Here is a 19,240-nt window from a genome sequence, read left to right on the forward strand (position 1 = left end):
TCCTAGCAAGGTATGGAAAAGTATTGGGAATGGCTTCTCTTGTAACTTCATCTTCCTTTGGTTCTCCATTCCCTGGTTGAGCCGCTTCTTCTTCAACCATGTCTTGTACTTCATCCTCCTCTTCAACATCCTCTACCTCAACAATGTCTTCAACTTGAATGTCTTCTTTTGAGTTTGGCTTCTCATGACTCCTCTCTTGCAGTATGGTTCCGGATCTCAAAGTAATGGCATTGATGCCACCTTTGGGGTTAGGTAAGGGTTGAGAGGGAAGTGCACTTGAGCTTGAAGGCTGATTGTTGGGGATAGAAGATGGTTCCAAACGGGAGATAAGAGCCTGTAAAGTGGAGTTAAGACCATTTATGGTAGAGTTAAGTGTATTCTGAATGCCTTTTTGTCCTTGCGCAATAGAGCGAAGCATCTCATCATTGAAAGAGGAAGGGGGTAAGTAATTTGAGGGGCTTGCTGTTGGTTGTTTTGAGGTGCCTGGGCTTGCCTTTGGTGAGGTGCTTGGTAAGGCTAGCCTTGGTTCTGCTATTGGTAAGGAGGGTTCTGCTGACACTGGTTCTACTGATTGTTGTTGTTGTTCCACCTCTGATTTCCACAGTTGTCTCTGCCTCCTTGATTGTAGTTGTCCCTCCATCCTTGGTTAGAATTATCTCTCCACCCTTGGTTGGAATTGTCTCTCCAGCCTTGGTTGGAATTGTCTGTCCATCCCTAGTTGGAGTTGTCTTGCCAACCTTGATTGTAGTTCCCACCTTGGTTATAATTACCGCCTTGTTGATAATTCCCTTGATTCGGGCGGTTATAGTAGTTGCTAGTAGCTGCCAAGGTGTTGTCTTCTTGTTGGAATTGTGGACATTCATCAGTGTAATGAGAATAGAAGGCACATATTCCACACATTCTCTGAGGAACCAACTGTTGACACTGTTGTTGTGGAGGAGGCTGAGGTTGCTGTTGATTCAGCTGTAGCTGCTTCAATATGTTGGTCATCTCTCCCAGAGTCTGTGTGAGAGTAGTAGTCTCACTACTAGAGGAAATCTCCGCAATAGCCTTGGGATAGTTCTTCCTGTGCCTGGCATTCCGGGTAGACTCATCTAGATCGGCGATCAGTTGCCACGCTTCTGTCGCTATCTTGTACTTAGTCAGAAAGCCATTACTCGCAGCATCTAATATAGTTTTGTATTGAGGCTTCATGCCTTGTGTGAAATAACTAATCAACACCAACTGGTCAATCTTGTGGTGGGGACATGAGCCTAGGAGATTCCTAAAGCGTTCCCAATACTCGTAAAGAGTATCTGATTCGCCTTGGATAACGCAAGAAATTTATTTCCTCAGTCTATTTGTAACTTTAGCCGAAAAGTATTTGTCCAGGAATTCCCTTCTGAGCAGATCCCAATTAGTAACAAATTCTTCAGGTTGAGTGTAGAACCACTTCTTTGCCTTTCCCTCAAGAGAAAACGGGAAGGCATATAGCCAAATAGTAGTCTCATCTGCACCATGACGCCTAGTAGTTGAGCAGGCTGTCTGAAAATCTCTGAGGTGCTTGATAGGCTCTTAAGCAGGTAAGCCATGAAACTTGGGCAGTAAATTGATTAGCGCAGTCTTCAGTTTAAAATCCGCAGCTAAATTTGGATGACGCACTTGGTATGGTTGCAGTGTAAACTCCGAAGCTCCTGCTTCCTGGAGAGTAATCCTTCTAGGCTCCTGATAAACCACTATTTTATGGTTTATATTGTGTTTAATTGTGTGGTTTTATCATGATCCTTACCCACTTATTCATTAATTTAGCATGAATTTATATTCCCTTCCTGAATTTATTACATGATTGAAAATTGCTTCCTAGAGACTTTTAATTATGTATTTTTAATTCTCTTTTACTCCACTCGATGTCGTAATCTGTGTGTTAAGTGTTTCAGGCTTTATAGGGCATGAATGAGTTGGAGATTGGAAAGGAAGCTAGCAAAAATGGAAGGAACACAAGAAATTGAGGAGATAACCAGCGAGAAGTGACGCAGTCGCATGGCTCACGCGACTGCGTGAATGAGGAGAAACTGCAGTGTCGCGGTCGCATGGCTCACGCGACCGCGCGAATTTTAAAAGCTCGAGCGACGCGGAAGCGTGGACGACGCGAACGCGTGGCAGGGAGAAACGCGAATGACGCGTCCGCATGGATGACGCGATCGCGTGACATGCGCGATCTGCAAAATCTGCAGAATTCGCTGGGGGCGATTTTGGACCCTATTTTGACCCAGTTTCTGGCTCAGAACAGCAGACTAGAGCCAGAGAACATGCAGAAACAAAACACAACATTCATTCTACACAGTTTTTAGTTTTAGATCTAGTTTTACTCCTCCTCTAGGTTTTCTCTCTAGACATTCATAGTTTTTAGGATTTTAATTTTCAATTGGTCTTTGTATTGGAACACTGAGAAGAGTTATTACCTCATCAAGACTTCGTCATTCTAGTTCTTTTTCTTTACTTGGCTTTACTCTTCCATGTTCTTTGCTTTGTTCAATTTTACCATTAGAATACTCTTAGGATTATTTAATACAAAGATTATTTTTATTTTTAATTAATCATTCTAATTTCTATTTATCATGTCTTCTTTTAATTCCCTTTCATATGTTATGGATTTATTATTCACAATGAGCGAGTAGTTTCCAAACTTGATGGGGAGTTGATTGAAAGGAATTCTTGAGTTGGAAGGATTGAAAGAGAAATTGTAATTGGGTTAACTGTTGGATTGCTCTCTAGTCACTAATACCAATCCCTTTTAATTAAGTGGATTGCAACTTGTGAACAGACGTAGCATTCCAACTTGTTTGACTTTCCCTTACCTAGTAAAGGATAACTAAACAGGCCAACCTTTAATTATCAATTACTCTTGAGAGCATTCCAACAATAATAGAGATTCCAACTAATCAACTCCCAGTCAAGGCTTTTTTATTTACATTATTCAATTTCATCAATTTTAATTTCCTGTTTACTCAACTCACTTCTTTGAAAACCTCTGGTTAATAAAATAGCACACTTTTCTGCAACTCGTTGGGAGACGACCTGGGATTCATACTCCCAGTATTTTAAATTTCAATTTTCTGTGACACCTTTCTAAATTGATGAGCGGATTTCTGGCAAGTTAAGAACTATACTTGCAACGTAAATATTTTAACAATTTTTAATTTGCCAATTTATGCATCCCATCAATTTTTGGCGCCGTTGCTGGGGAGTTGCAATAGAGTGCTAAAGTTATTAATTAGAATTTATTTATTTGCATTTTATTTTATTGTTTTTACTATGAGCTGCATGTTTCTTTCGTCAAATGGCGCGTTCACTACCTGACCCCAACTTGCCAATATTCGATCCTGAAATTGAAAGGACTATTTCACGAATAAGGCGAGCTAAGCGTCGGTTAGTCCTCTCTGAGGGCAAATCTGAAACGTCAGTTGAGGAAGAAACCAGCCCCCGCTCTACTGATTCGGTTGATCCACGCGCAGAAGACATGGCAGCTAGGAGAGTTACCATCCAGGAGGAAGGAGCTCCTGATTTTACAATGCAACCGTTTCAAGCGCATCACCCAGCGGTAGCTACAGATTTTGAAATAAAGACCACGCTGCTCAATTTGATGCCCAAGTTTCATGGCTTACCTGCTCAAGAGCCTATCAAGCACCTGAGAGATTTCCAGGCAGCCTGTTCTACTGTTAGGCGTGATGGTACAGATGAAACTTTAATTTTTCTAAAAGCTTTCCCATTTTCTCTTGAGGGAAAAGCAAAGGAGTGGTACTACACTCAACCTCTAGCAAATGTATCCAACTGGGATACACTCAGAAAAGAGTTTTTGGAGAAATTCTTTCCATCTGAAGTTACTGATAAACTGAGGAAAGACATTTCCACAATTGTTCAGGATGACAATGAGACTCTCTTTAAATACTGGGAGCACTTCAATAATCTTCTGGAAGCATGTCCCCACCACATGATTGACAAGATAGTGTTACTCAGCTATATCACACAGGGTATGAGGCCCCAAGATAAGACCACATTGGAAAGTGCTAGCAATGGGTCCATGAAGAAGTACAAGACCACTGATGAGGCATGGCAATTGATCAGTGATTTAGCTGAATCTACTAGGAACCACAGGCAGAAACAAGGCCGTTCAAAAGCCGTTCCAAAAGTATCCTCTAGCCGAGAGACTACTGCTCTAGCTCAGAGTATTTGTGAGATGACCAACTTGCTGAAGCAAATGCAATTGAATCAACAACAAGTTCAGCAAGCTCAACCTCCTCCACCACAGCAAAGCCAACAGTTAGTCCCACAGAGAGTTTACGGAGTCTGTGCTGATTATAGCCATTATACTGATGAATGCCCGCAACTCCAACAGGAAGACATCATGGTGGCATCCACTCATAACTTCTACGACCGCCCCAACCAAGGGTACATCAAGGTGGAAATAATAACCATGGATGGCAGGACAATTCTAACTAGAATTGGAGGGACAACAATAACAGAGGAGGCAGAGATAATCAGGGAAATCAGAGGTGGAATAATAACAACAACAGGCAACAGAACCTTACAGAGCACCTCACCTAAGGCAATCCCAAAGACCACAGAACACCCAACAGCAGACCTCTCAATTTACTCATTCTTCTTTATCTCCTAATGAGGAGTTACTACAATCTTATGAGTGGAGACAACATACCATGGAAAATAACATCATGAATAACATTAATGCCAGTCTGAATGGTCTGACCTCTACTTTGCAAGCTCTTGTTTCACAGATTGGATCAATGCAAAATTCTAGTAACCAACCTTCAAGCTCCACTGGAATCCCCTCTCAACCATTACCCAATCCAAAGGGAGGCATTAATGCCATCACCCTGAGGTCTGGAACCACACTGCAGGAGAGGAATCAGGAGGAGCCAAGCTCACCAGAACACGCCTCAGCTAAAGAGGTAGTTGAATTAGAAGATGTTGAAGAGGAAGAGGACATACAAGACATAGCTAAAGAAGAAGAAGCTCAACCACCGGAGGAAGCACAAAAAGGCGCAGACACTGCAGAAAACACCACTCCTATTCCATTTCCACAACTTGCAAGGAAGCCCAAAAAGCAGCTGGAACCCGATCCTAAAATGGTAGAAATATTCAAAAAGGTTGAGGTAACTGTTCCTCTTTTTGATGTTATTCAACAGGTACCTAAATATGCAAAGTTTCTAAAAGATTTATGTATACATAAAGACAAAATTAATGAATTAGAAACTATTCCTTTAGGTAGTTCCATATCTGCTTTAATGGGAGGATTACCTGAAAAATGTAGTGACCCAGGTCCTTGTATAGTTAGTTGTACTATTGGTGGTGTAGTAATTTATGATTGCATGTATGATTTAGGAGTATGTGTTAGTATAATGCCTTTGTCTATATATGATATTTTGAGGCTCCCCCCTTAAAAAGGTCAGCAGCTCGTTCTGTGTTAGCAGATAAAAGCATTATTACAGTGGCTGGAGTTGCTGAAGATGTTTTAGTGAACATTAAAGGGCTTACATTTTCCACGGATTTTTATATCTTGGAGATGCCCCATAATGACTCAGATAAGCCATCATCAATCCTACTTGGAAGACCATTCCTGAAGACATCAAAATTCAAATTGGATGCTTTTTCAGGAACATACTCTTTTGAAATAGATGGCCGCATAGTAATCTTTAATCTGAATGGAGTCATTGACAACCCTCTAGAAGATCATTCTATCTTCCAGTGTGATGTCATAGATAAAAGTGTAGCTGAAGTTCACAAGGAAGAGTTAGAAGAGAGGCACACTGGACAAGGTCCAAGTGTGGGGACCCTCTTAACTGACAATGAGGGCACTTCGCCATTTTCACAAGCTCCAGATAATCCAGAGCCTGCCCATGATCAGAAGTTAGAATTGAAACCCCTTCCTCCACATCTCAAATATGCTTATCTTGAAGATGAGCAGAAGTTTCCAGTTATCATTGCAAGGGAACTCACTTCTCAACAAGAAGAGCAGTTACTTGATGTACTGAGAAGGCACAAGAAGGCAATTGGGTGGAGTTTGGCAGACATAGTAGGCATCAACCCTCAAGTATGTGAGCACAGAATATTTTTAGAAGAGGGAGCAAGACCTGTCCATCAACCCCAGAGGATATTGAATCCCACTATATTGGAAGTTGTCAAAAAGGAAGTGACCAGACTATTGGAAGCAGGTATCATCTATCCCATTTCAGACAGTGAATGGGTTAGCCCAGTACAAGTGGTGCCCAAGAAGTATGGAGTCACTACAGTGAAGAATGAGCATGGAGAGCTCATAGCAACTAGAGTTCAGAATGCTTGGAGAGTCTGCATTGATTACCGGCGTCTCAACCAAGCCACCCGTAAGGATCACTACCCACTTCCATTCATTGATCAAATGCTGGATCGCCTGTCAGGTAAATCAGATTATTGCTTTTTAGATGGTTACACAGGTTATTTCCAGATTCATATAGCTCCTGAGGATCAGAAAAAGACCACTTTTACATGTCCTTTTGGGACTTATGCTTACAAGAGAATGCCCTTTGGCTTGTGCAATGCACCAGCTACTTTCCAAAGGTGCATGATGAGTCTTTTCTCTGATCTTATTGAGGACTGTATGGAGGTTTTTATGGACGATTTTAGCGTTTATGGTGATTCTTTTAGCCTTTGCTTAGATGGATTATCTAGAGTATTAGATAGATGTGTTAATACAAACCGTGTATTAAATTTTAAAAAATGTCACTTTATGGTAAAACAAGGGATTGTATTAGGACATGTGGTATCTAATAATGGCATTTCTGTAGACCCAACAAAGGTGAATGTTATTTCTAGTTTACCTTACCCCTCCTTTGTGAGGGAAGTCCGTTCGTTCCTTGGCCATGTAGGTTTTTACAGGAGATTTATTAAGGACTTTAGTAAGGTAGCACTTCCCTTATCCAGATAACTGCAGAAGGATATTGAGTTCGAGTTCAGTGAGGATTGTAAAGAAGTGTTTGATAAGCTAAAGACCGCTCTGACTCAAGCTCCAATTGTGAGAGGACCAGACTGGAGCCAGCCGTTTGAAATCATGTGCTATGCTTCCAACCATGCAGTAGGAGCAGCGTTGGCTCAGCGTGAAGGTAAGGATCCTTTTGTTATTGCTTATGCGTCTAAGACTTTAGACACTGCCCAGTCCAATTATACTACTACTGAGAAAGAGCTTCTTGCTATTGTTTTTGCTCTGGATAAATTCCGAGCTTATTTACTTGGTACTAAAGTAGTAGTGTATTCGGACCATGCAACTTTAAAGTATCTATTAGCTAAAAAGGAGTCCAAACCAAGACTTATACGCTGGATACTGCTATTACAAGAATTTGATTTAGAAATAAAGGATAGGAGTGGTAACCAGAATTTAGTGGCAGACCACTTGAGTCGCCTTGAGCACATTAAGGATGATTCTACTCCTATAGATGATAATTTCCCATTTGATAACCTGTAAGCAGTATCTGAGGTAGTCCCTTGGTATGCACCTGTAGCTAATTATCTAGTTAGCCGCACATTTCCTCCAAACTTTTCTAAGCATCAAAGAGACAAGCTGAAAAGCGAGTCTAAATATTATATATGGGATGACCCATATTTATGGAGATGTGGCGCTGATCAGGTAATTAGACGTTGTGTGTCTCAATTAGAATTTCAGTCCATTTTAGAGGCCTGTCACTCATCTGAGAGTGGAGGACATTTTGGCCCTCAAAGAACAGCTAGGAAGATCTTAGACTGTGGATTCTGGTGGCCTACTCTTTTTAGAGACGCTGCTGAGTTTTGTAAATCTTGTCTCCCATGCCAAAAATTTGGTAATATATCCAGGAGGGATGAGATGCCTCAACAAATTATGCTTTTTTGTGAAATTTTTTATGTTTGGGGCATTGACTTCATGTGTCCATTTCCAAATTTTAATGGATATTTTTATATATTATTAGCTGTGGATTGTGTTTCCAAATGGGTGGAAGCAATTCCTACCCGCACTGATGATGCTAACACTATTGTTTCCTTTGTGAGAAACCATATTATTTGTCGCTTTGGATCACCACGAGCAATCGTGAGCGATCAAGGCACCCATTTTTGTAACAGGAGACTAACAGGATTAATGAGGAAGCATGGGATAATTCATAAGGTTGCAATAGCATACCACCCTCAGACCAATGGGCAAGCCGAGGTGTCAAACAGAGAGATAAAGCGTATCTTGCAGAAGATAGTCAAACCTCATAGAAAGGACTGGAGCACCAGGCTACAAGATGCACTCTGGGCATATAGAACAGCATATAAAACACCCATTGGGATGAGTCCTTTCCGCTTAGTTTATGGAAAAGCTTTCCATCTACCAGTTGAAGTGGAGCACAAAGCCTTTTGGGCAGTCAAGGAGTGCAACATGGGAATGGAGAAAGCAGGAGCTGAAAGGAAGTTGCAACTGCAAGAACTGGAGAGCCTTCGCCTAGAAGCTTATGAGAACTCAAGACTATACAAGGAGAAGATGAAGGCTGTACATGATCAGAACATCAAAAAGAAAGAGTTCCAACATGGGGATTTAGTCCTCCTTTATAAATCTCGACTGAGGCTCATGCCAGGCAAGTTGAGATCAAGATGGGAAGGTCCATATAGAGTAGAGAAGGCCGAACCATACGGAGTTTATCACCTAAGCCATCCCTCAAGCTCTGAACTTTCAAGGTTAATGGACAACATCTGAAGCTATACCATGGCGAGAAGATGCAGAGAAACAAGGAACTTGAGATCTTCCTCTTGGAAGATCCCCACATAGTAGAAGATTGAGCTAGTGGAGCATCCAACTTACGGGCGTTAAAGCAAAGTGCTAGGTGGGAGACAACCCACCATGGTATGATCGTTCTTTTCTTTATTTTTAGTTTTTCCTATTCAATGACTCTTCTCTTTATCAGTACATTTCGTGCATCTGCATACCTTTAATTTAAAAAAAAAATTGCCACGCGACGCGATCGCATCAGCAACGCGTCCGAGTCGCATGGAGAGGGGAAAAAAATAAAAACGAACAGAGAGTCACGCTAGAGCGTGGCTGGAGGTGTGCCAATGGCACAAATCGTCCCACACGACCGCGTCGCTGATGCATCCGCGTCACATGGGAATAATGGCTTCCCACGCGACCGCGTGACCCACGCGGCCCCGTGCCCTGATTTTCGACGTAAAAAGGGTGCACAACGAAATATTGTGCGAGAGTGGTGCTGGATTGGTGCTGGACGCACAATCCCTATCACGCGACCGCGTCGCTGATGCGTCAGCGTCATTCCTTTCTGGAGCCCACTCACGCGATCGTGTGACCGACGCGATCGCGTCACCCCAATTTTGGCAAATAAATTAATTTGAACAGAGTGTAACTCGCGCCAGAAGCATAACATGGGTCACGCGACCGCGTGACCGACGCGACCGTGTCACCTTACTTGAAGCGCATTCACGCGCCCACGCGGCCGCGTCGCATGCGCCGCACAGCTCAACCTAAATTGCCAAAATATCTTATCTTTCTCTTCTCCAAATCCTAATTTTTCTTTTCCCTCCTTATTCCTTCCTTCTCCCTTCCCTCTTCTATCTCACCTTTCACTCTCTCTCTCTCTCACCTCCATTACCAAGGTTCTATTTTCTTCTTCCCTCTTTCCTTTTCTATCATTCTTATTATTTTATAAGTTATTTTCTTTTCTTTTCTTTTCCTTTTCATTTTTCATATTTTCTTTCTTCTTCTTTTCCTTTTTACATGGTGTTAGAAATTTATTTGAGTCATTATTCCTCATTATATGCTTGTGGATTGTTGCAAATTGTGTGGCAATTATATATTATTTTCTTTAAAGAGTTGCTTGCATGTTCACTTTAATACTTTCTATACCTTATTCACCATGCATGCTATGTGTTTGTGAAAAAGCTCATATGGCATTATGCACTTCTCTATTATACTTTCTACTATTCAATGCTTGCTTTTTCATAAATTCTCTTTACTATTGTATTACTTGAATTTAATTGTCAATACAAACATGGCGATTTATTACAAGTAATGCCTGATTCATGCTACTCATGGCCTTTGCCGGCATGCCAATAAACACCTTGCATTCACTTGTCCTTATATGCACTAGCTATTTTCCATTGATGGCTTTTCACATGTACTCGCGAGCATGTGTTAATGTCAGTATATCTTAATGTGCATCCATCACCACCTTTTCCGTTCCCTTCCTTGCTGTATATCCCTTTGAATTTAATTTACTTTCTCTTCCCTTTTTCAGGATGGCCACCAAGAAAGGAAAAGAGAAAGCTACTCCCAAACCACCAGCAAGAAGAGGAACTAAAAGAGCACTAGTGGCAGAGCCTTCTTCAACTGCAGTCAAGCCCTAAACAAAAAGAGTTAAGAGGATTCTCAAGGTTGATGAAAAGGAGAAAGCTTTTCCATCAAAGGACACTGCGCGATTTCCCAATCGCTACTTGATGAGCGGATAATTTATACGCTTTTTGGCATTGTTTTTAGTATGTTTTTAGTAGAATCTAGTTACTTTTAGGGATGTTTTCATTAGTTTTTATGTTAAATTCACATTTCTGGACTTTACTATGAGTTTGTGAGTTTTTCTGTGATTTCAGGTATTTTCTGGCTGAAATTGAGGGACTTGAGACAAAAATCAGATTCAGAGGTTGAAGAAGGACTGCTGATGCTGTTGGATTCTGACCTCCCTGCACTCAAAGTGGATTTTCTGGAGCTACAGAACTCAAAATGGCGCGCTTCCATTTGTGTTGGAAAGTAGACATCCAGGCCTTTCCAGAAATGTATAATAGTCCATACTTTGCATGAGTTTAGATGACACAAACTGGCGTTCAACGCCAGCTCTCTGCCCAATTCTGGCGTCCAGCGCCAGAAACAAGTTGCAAAGTGGAGTTCAACGCCCAAAATGGCACAAAAGCTGGCGTTCAACTCCAAGAATGACCTCTCCACGTGTAGACTTCAAGCTCAGCCCAAGCACACACCAAGTGGGCCCCGGAAGTGGATTTATGCATCAATTACTTACTTCTGTAAACCCTAGTGACTAGTTTATTATAAATAAAACTTTTTATCATTGTATTCGTAGTCTTGGTTACTTCAGTTCCCCTCTGGGGCCGAGACCAATGAACTCCATTATCACTTATGTATTCTCAACGGTAGAGTTTCTACACTCCATAGATTAAGGTGTGGAGCTCTGCTGTTCCTCAAAGATTAATGCAAAGTACTACTGTTTTCTATTCAATTCATCTTATTTCGCTTCTAAGATATTCATTCGCACTTCAACCTGAATGTGATGAACGTGACAATCATCATCATTTCCTATGAACGCGTGCCTGACAACCACTTCCGTTCTACATCAGATTGAATGAGTATCTCTTAGATCTCTTAATCAGAATCTTCGTGGTATAAGCTAGATTGATGGCGGCATTCATGAGAGTCCGGAAAGTCTAAACCTTGTCTGTGGTATTCCGAGTAGGACTCTGGGATTGAATGACTATGACGAACTCCAAACTCGCGAGTGCTGGGCGTAGTGACAGACGCAAAAGGATAGTAAATCCTATTCCAGTATGATCGAGAACCTCCAAGATGATTAGCCATGCAGTGACAGCGCATCGGACCATTTTCACAGAGAGGAATAGGATGCAACCATCGACAAGTGTGATGCCTCCAGACAATTAGCCGTGCTGTGACAGAGCATTTGGACCATTTTCCCGAGAGGATTGAAAGTAGCCATTGGCACCGAGGACATCCTTACATAAAGCCAGCCAGGGAAAGGAGTAAGACTGATTGGATGAAGACAGCAGGAAAGCAGATGTTCAGAGGAACGAAAGCATCTCTATGCGCTTATCTGAAATTCTCACCAATGATTTACATAAGTATTTCTATCCCTATTTTATTATACTATTTTCGAAAACTCCATAACTATTTTGCATCCGCCTGACTGAGATTTACAAGGTGACCATAGCTTGCTTCATACCAACAATCTCCGTGGGATCGACCCTTACTCACGTAAGGTTTATGACTTGGACGACCCAGTGCACTTGCTGGTTAGTTGTATCGAAGTTGTGACAATTTATGAATTGAGATTAGAGCACTAAGCCTTTGGAGCCATTACCAGAGATCACAATTTCGTGCACCAAGTTTTTGGCGCCATTGCTGGGGATTGTTCGAGTTTGGACAACTGACGGTTCATCTTGTTGCTCAGATTAGGTAATTTTCCTTTTGTTTTATTTTCAAAAATTTTTCAAAAAAAAAAATTTCTTTCAAAAAATTTCTCATCTGTTTTCGAAAAAAATAAAAGTGTTTTCAAAAATACATTTTTCTTCAGAATTTTTAAGAATGAATTCTAGTATTTCATGAAGCATATGAAGCCTGACTGGCTGTAAAGCCATGTCTAAATTCTTTTGGACTGAGGCTTCCAAACCATCAGCATAGAAGTAAGTTACCTTGATAAGTAATAAGCAGTATATTCTCTGATGTTACATGCTAAAGCTTGGCTGGCTATTAAGCCATGCCTGACCCTTTGATTGGAGCTTTAAACTAAAGAGCATAAGATTCCTAGAATTCATATTAAAAATTTTGGAATCCTTATTTTTCTTTTTCAAAATGATTTTCGAAAAAAAAATTAAAAGAAAATAAAAAAAATAATAAAATCATAAAAATCAAAAATATTTTTGTGTTTCTTGTTTGAGTCTTGAGTCATGTTATAAGTTTGGTGTCAATTGCATGTGCATCTTGCATTTTTCGAAAATTTTCATGCATTCATAGTGTTCTTCATGATCTTCAAGTTGTTCTTGGTAAGTCTTCTTGTTTGATCTTTGCATTTGCATGTTTTGTGTCTTTTCTTGTTTTTCATATGCATTCTTGAATTCTTAGTGTCTAAGCATTAAAGAATTCTAAGTTTGGTGTCTTGCATGTTTTCTTTGCATAAAAAATTTTTCAAAAATATGTTCATGGTGCTCATCTTGACATTCATAGTGTTCTTGATGTTCATCTTGACATTCATAGCATTCTTGCATGCATTCATTGTTTTGATCCATAACTTTCATGCATTGCATCATTTTTCTTGTTTTTCTCTCTCATCATAAAAATTTCAAAAAAAAAATCAAAAAAATATCTTTCCCTTTTTCTCTCATAAATTCGAAAATTAGATTTGACTTTTTCAAAAATTTTTAAAATCAAGTTATTTTTATGAGTCAAATCAAATTTTCATTTTAAAAATCTTATCTTTTTCAAAATCTTTTTCAAAAATCAAATCTTTTTTCATTTTTCTTAGTTATTTTCGAAAATTCCAAAAAAATATTTTTCAAAAATCTTTTTCTTAATTTTATTACATAATTTTCGAAAATAGCATCATCAATTAATATTTTGATTCAAAAATTTCAAGTTTGTTACTTACTTGTTAAGAAAGATTCAAACTTTAAGTTCTAGAATCATACCTTGTGATTTCTTGTGAATCAAGTCATTAATTGTGATTTTAAAAATCAAATCTTTTTCAAAACTAATTTCAATCATATCTTTTTAAAAATATCTTCTCATCATATCTTTTTCAAAAAGTTGATTTCAAAATATCTTTTCTAACTTCTTATCTTCTTATCTTTTCAAAATTGATTTTCAAAATTTGTTTCAACTAACTAACTAACTTTTTTGTTTGTTTCTTATCTTTTTCAAAACTACCTAACTAACTCTCTCTCTCTAATTTTCGAAAATATCTTCCCTCTTTTTCAAAATTTCTTTTTAATTAACTAATTATTTTAATTTTTTATTTTAATTTTCGAAAAAAACTACTAACCTTTTTCAAAAAAAACTATTTTCGAAAATCACTAACTCTTTTTCAAAAATTATTTTCCAAAATTCTCTCCTCCTCTCATCCCCTTCTATTTATTTATTCATCTACTAACACCTCTCTTCATCTCACATCTCTGCTCCTATCATCACCTTTGTGTTTGGATTCTTCATTCTTCTTCACCCTTATTCCTTTTCTTCTTCTACTAACAATAAGGAACCTCTTTACTGTGACATAGAGGATTCCTCTTCTTTTCTTGTTCTCTTCTCTTTCTTATGAGCAAGAACAAAGAAAAAGGCATTCTTGTTGAAGCTGATCCAGAACCTGAAAGGACTCTGAAGAGGAAACTAAGAGAAGCTAAAGTACAACAATCCAGAGACAACCTTATTGAAAATTTCGAACAAGTAAAGGAGATGGCAGCCGAACCCAACAACAATAATGCAAGGAGAATGCTTGGTGACTTTACTGCACCTAAGTCCAATTTACATGGAAGAAGCATCTCCATCCCCACCATTGGAGCAAACAATTTTGAGCTGAAACCTCAGCTAGTTTCTCTGATGCAGCAGAACTACAAGTTTCATGGACTTCCATCTGAAGATCCTTTTCAGTTCTTAACTAAATTCTTGCAGATATGTGATACTGTTAAGACTAATGGAGTAGATCATGAAGTCTACAGGCTCATGCTTTTCCCTTTTGCTGTAAGAGACAGAGCTAGAGTGTGGTTGGAATCTCAACCCAAAGACAGCCTGAACTCTTGGGATAATCTGGTCACGGCTTTCTTAGCCAAGTACTTTCCTCCTCAAAAGCTGAGCAAGCTTAGAGCGGATGTTCAAACTTTCAGACAGAAAGAAGATGAATCCCTCTATGAAGCTTGGGAAAGATACAAGCAACTGACCAAAAAGTGTCCTTCTGACATGCTTTCAGAATGGACCATCCTGGATATATTCTATGATGGTTTATCTGAGCTATCAAAGATGTCATTGGATACTTCTGCAGGTGGATCCATTCACCTAAAAAAAACGCCTTCAGAAGCTCAAGAACTCATTGACATGGTTGCTAATAACCAGTTCATGTACACTTCTGAGAGGAATCCTGTGAGTAATGGGACGCCTATGAAGAAGGGAGTTCTTGAAATTGATACTCTGAATGCCATATTGGCTCAGAACAAAATATTGACTCAGCAAGTCAATATGATCTCTCAGAGTCTGAATGGGATGCAAACTGCATCCAACAGTACTCAAGAGGCATCTTCTGAAGAAGAAGCTTATGATCCTGAGAACCCTGCAATAGCAGAGGTAAATTACTTAGGTGAACCTTATGGAAACACCTATAATCCATCATGGAGAAATCATCCAAATTTCTCATGGAAGGATCAAAAGCCTCAACAAGGCTTTAATAATGGTGGAAGAAACAGGTTTAGCAATAGCAAGCCTTTTCCATCATCCACTCAGCAACAGACAGAGAATTCTGAGAAGAATCCATCTAGCTTAGCAAATTTAGTCTCTGATCTATCTAAAGCCACTGTGAGTTTCATGAATGAAACAATGTCTTCCATTAGAAATTTAGAAGCACAAGTGGGCCAGCTGAGTAAAAGGATCACTGAAATCCCTCCTAGTACTCTCCCAAGCAATACAGAGGAGAATCCAAAAGGAGAGTGCAGGCCATTGAATTGATCACCATGGCCGAACCTGTAAGGGAAGGAGAGGACGTGAATCCCAAGGAGGAAGACCTCCTGGGACGTCCAGTGACCAATAAGGAGTTTCCCTCTGAGGAACCAAAGGAATCTGAGACTCATCTAAAGACCATAGAGATTCTATTGAACCTCCTTATGCCATTCATGAGCTCTGATGAGTATTCCTCTTCTGAAGAGAATGAGGATGTTACTGAAGAGCAAGCTGCCAAGTTTCTTGGTGTAATCATGAAGCTGAATGCCGAATTATTTGGTAATGAGACTTGGGAAGATGAACCTCCCTTGTTCACCAATGAACTAAGTGATCTGGATCAACTGACATTGCCTCAGAAGAAACAGGATCCTGGAAAGTTCTTAATACATTGTACCATAGGCACCATGACCTTTAAGGCTCTGTGTGACCTTGGTTCAGGGATAAACCTCATGTCCCTCTCTGTAATGGAGAAATTGGGAGTCTTTGAGGTGCAAGCCGCCAAAATCTCATTAGAGATGGCAGACAATTCCAGAAAATAGGCTTATGGACAAGTAGAGGACGTGTTAGTAAGGGTTGAGGGCCTTTACATCCCTGCTGATTTCATAGTCCTAGATACTGGGAGGGATGAGGATGAATCCATCATCCTAGGAAGCCCCTTCCTAGCCACAGCAAGAGCTGTGATTGATGTGGACAGAGGAGAGTTGATCCTTCAAATAAATGAGGACAACCTTGTGTTTACAACTCAAGGATATCTCTCTGCATCCATGGAGAGGAAGCGAAAAAAGCTTCTCTCAAAGCAGAGTCAAACAAAGCCCCCACAGTCAACTCTAAGTTTGGTGTTGGGAGGCCACAACCAAACTCTAAGTTTGGTGTTGAACTCCCATATCCAAACTCTAAGTTTGGTGTTGGAGAGTCTCAACAATGCTCTGAACATCTGTGAGGCTCCATGAGAGCCCACTGTCAAGCTATTGACATTAAAGAAGCGCTTGTTGGGAGGCAACCCAATTTTTATTTATCTAACTATATTTTTTCAGTTATATGTCTTTATAGGTTCATGATCATGTGGAGTCACAAAATAAATATAAAAATTGAAAACGGAATAAAAAACAGCAGAAGAAAAAATCACACCCTAGAGGAAGCACCTGTCTGGCGTTCAACGCCAGAACAGAGCATGGTTCTGGCGCTGAACGCCCAAAATGGGCAGTATCTGGGCACTGAACTCCCAAAATGGGCAGCATCTGGGCGTTTGAACGCCCGAATTGCACCCTGGAGAAGAGCTGGCGCTGAACGCCCAGAACAAGCATGGTTCTGGCGTTCAACGCCAGAAATGGGCAACAAATGGGCGTTGAACGCCCAAAATGGGCACCAACCTGGCACTGAACGCCCAGAGTTGTGTGCAAGGGCATTTTACATGTCTAATTTGGTGCAAGGTTGTAAATCCTTGAACACCTCAGGATCTGTGGACCCCATAGGATCATCTCAGGATCTGTGGACCCCACAGGATCCCTACCCACCTCACCCTCTCTTTCTCCATTCATGATCATCCCTTCTGTTTTCCATTCACCACTCACGTCCATACACACATCCCTCCATCTCCTCCATATCTTCTTCTTCTTTTATTCTTTCTTCTTTTGCTCGAGGACGAGCAACATTATAAGTTTGGTGTGGTAAAAGCATAGCTTTTTTATTTTTCCATAACCATTAATGGCACCTAAGGCCAGAGAAACCTCAAGAAAGAGGAAAGGGAAGACAATTGCTTCCACCTCTGAGCCATGGGAGATGGAAAGATTCATCTCACAAGCCCATCTCTAAGAAAAGGATGGAGCAAACAAGAGAGCACATTCATGGATCTCAACAGGCACATGAAGAAGCTCATCATCAAGAAATCCATGAGATACCTCAAGGGATGCACTTTCCTCCACAGAATTGTTTTGGAGCAAATCAACACCTCCCTAGGAGAATTAAGTTCCAACATGGGACAACTAAGGGTGGAACATCAAGAGCACTCCATCATCCTTCAGGAAATCAGAGAAGATCAAAAAGCAATGAGGGAGGAGCAACAAAGACAAGGAAGAGACATAGAAGAGCTCAAGGACATCATTGGTTCCTCAAGAAGGGAACGCCACCATCACTAAGGTGGATTCATTCCTTGTTCTTACTTCTTCTATTTTTCGTTTTCTATGTTATGTGCTTATCTATGTTTGTGTCTTCATTACATGATCATTAGTAGTTAGTAACTTTGTCTTAAAGTTATGAATGTCCTATGAATCCATCACCTCTCTTAAATAAAAAATATTTTAATTCAAAAGAACAAGAAGTACATGAGTTTCGAATTTATCCTTGAACTTAGTTTAATTATATTGATGTGGTGACAATGCTTCTTGTTTTCTGAATGAATTCTTGAACAGTGCATATGTCTTTTGAAGCTGTTGTTTAAGAATGTTAAATATGTTGGCTCTTGAAAGAATGATGAAAAGGAGACATGTTATTTGATAATCTGAAAAATCATAAAAATGATTCTTGAAGCAAGAAAAAGCAGCAAAGAACAAAGCTTGCAGAAAAAAAAAAGTAGCGAAAAAAAATAGAAAGAAAAAGAAAAAGCAAGCAGAAAAAGCCAAAAGCTCTTAAAACCAAGAGGCAAGAGCAAAAAGCCAATAACCCTTAAAACCAAAAGGCAAGGGCAAATAAAAAGGATCCCAAGGCTTTGAGCATCAATGGATAGGAGGGCCTAAAGGAATAAAATCCTGGTCTAAGCGGCTAAACCAAGCTGTCCCTAACCATGTGCTTGTGGCGTGTAGGTGTCAAGTGAAAACTTGAGATTGAGCGGTTAAAGTCAAGGTCCAAAGCAAAAAAAAAAAAAGAGAAAGTGTGCTTAAGAACCCTAGACACCTCTAATTGGGGACTTTAGCAAAGCTGAGTCACAATCTGAAAAGGTTCACCCAGTTATGTGTCTGTGGCATTTATGTATCCGGTGGTAATACTGGAAAACAAAGTGCTTAGGGCCACGGCCAAGACTCATAAAATAACTGTGTTCAAGAATCATCATACTGAACTAGGAGAATCAATAACACTATCTGAACTCTGAGTTCCTATAGATGCCAATCATTCTGAACCTCAATGGATAAAGATCCGATCGACCGGTCCGTTCCAGTTTCGAGGTTTATTGTTGAGAACAAAAACCGCTATCAATTAAGCATCAACACATTTCGTGTTCAATAGTGAGGTTGCAATTTTTCATCTTTTTATTGCAATATTTTTTCTGTAGGAGCAGCATGAAAGAGGTCCTGATGGAGGACCATGATCTATTCTCTTCATGGCAAATCTTGGTCCAAACTGCACTGAAGATGAACTCAGACAAACTTTCTCAGTGTGAGTTGTTGTGTTTATAGTAAAGTTGTTCTTATTGGAGCAGTGCTGGACCTACTGGTTCTTCTTATATCTTGATCTTGCAATGTTCATCTTCCACTTGATTTTGAGTTTTTACTATCGAGCTTTAATGTCTTAAATCCATTTTCCAGGTATGCTGGATTCAACATGGTCAAAATCCGTTCTAGAGGAGGAATGCCGGTTACATTTGCTGATTTTGATGTGAGTCATAGTTCTTGTTCAATCCCCTGATGGTCAGTGTAGTAAATTTTGCTTGCTTACCCCTTATCAATTTACTAACCTTTATTCTTTTACAGGTAGTTGAACAAGCTACTAAGGTCATGGAGCAGCTTCAGGGCAGCATGCTGTCGTCGTCAGATCGGGGTGGCATGC

The 19,240-nt window shown here is 40.0% G+C and overlaps 1 non-coding gene across 1 annotated transcript; it reads right to left on the reverse strand.

Annotated features, from left to right (window-relative positions):
• Positions 1–14,629: 14,629 nt before the first annotated feature.
• On the reverse strand, positions 14,630–14,737 carry LOC148578955 (small nucleolar RNA R71). Its single transcript, XR_015896707.1, has one exon. It is a non-coding gene; the product is annotated as a small nucleolar RNA R71 (small nucleolar RNA).
• Between the last annotated feature and the right edge of the window lie 4,503 nt (positions 14,738–19,240).

This window comes from Arachis ipaensis, chromosome B10, assembly GCF_059453495.1.
Source record: "Arachis ipaensis isolate K30076 ecotype BB chromosome B10, ASM5945349v1, whole genome shotgun sequence".
In the NCBI taxonomy this organism is placed as follows: Eukaryota; Viridiplantae; Streptophyta; class Magnoliopsida; order Fabales; family Fabaceae; genus Arachis; species Arachis ipaensis.